This window comes from Mesoplodon densirostris, chromosome 1 (genome assembly GCF_025265405.1).
Source record: "Mesoplodon densirostris isolate mMesDen1 chromosome 1, mMesDen1 primary haplotype, whole genome shotgun sequence".
Classification (NCBI taxonomy): domain Eukaryota; kingdom Metazoa; phylum Chordata; class Mammalia; order Artiodactyla; family Ziphiidae; genus Mesoplodon; species Mesoplodon densirostris.
Window position 1 is genome coordinate 143,213,850 of NC_082661.1, and position 1,048 is coordinate 143,214,897.

The window sequence follows — 1,048 nt, forward strand, 5'->3', positions numbered from 1 at the left end:
TTATCTTAATGCAATAAACTGACTTACCTTCATCAGATCTACATTTCAAACAGGCTTAAAGGAAATAACGGATGAACTGCAGGTTTCAGAAAGCTTCAGTGATGCAACAGTTTTTAAGTAGTTCTTAAGGTTAGCAGTTTCCAAAGTCTTGAAAATGCTATGCTTAAAAACTGAAAAAATGTTTACTCCTCAATTTGTTTATATACAGATATCAACACTGATGAATTTTCAGTCAAGTTAAAACTGGGTTCTGTCAATCCCATTAGTTTAGTTTTCCAGTTTTAGGGGGAGAGGCAGGGGATAATTTTAGATACTCAGCTTAAAAAATTCTTAGATATACTAACAGAAGTCCTCTGTAAAATGCCAACACCCCAGAACACCTTAATCCATACTCACCGCTAGATTATTTTATTTTAAAATGTGCTATAGTGAATGGATGTATCCATATTGGCTTTTATAAATGCACACACACAAAGACACACATATATATATACACACAAAGTATATAGGTCATTGGTTAAAGACCTGTCCAAAAGAAGAAATAATTACTAGAAAGTTAATGTAGTTGTTTACACTTCATTTGACAATTACAATTTATTTGAACTGAGGTTTCAGTTGCTTAATAATGACTGATAATAACGACTGGCAATTACAATGACTTAAATAGAGAACTATAAATTTCTCTGTGTGCCTTGGGTCAAAATTTTCATTGGCAGATAATTTTCACCAAAATTCTGTAGCTTAGTTAACCTAAAAAATGATTATCCTTCACCACAGAAATTTAATGGAATCCTAAAATCATAAATTTACTAACAATTATTTTTGTAATGGGGTTTATATTCAGAAGGAATAAATATCTGTCACTTACCAAAAGACTATTCTGAGAGCTCAAAAAGTATAATGCCATAATAAATCATTCATATATGAAGATCTCTTGTTTAGATGCTACCACAGTTTATGTTAAACAGAAAGGCAGCACCACATTTCTTACTCTTGTAAAGGAGAAAAGCCTTTAAAAATACTCTTTGAAGAAGTTTCAGTAGATATG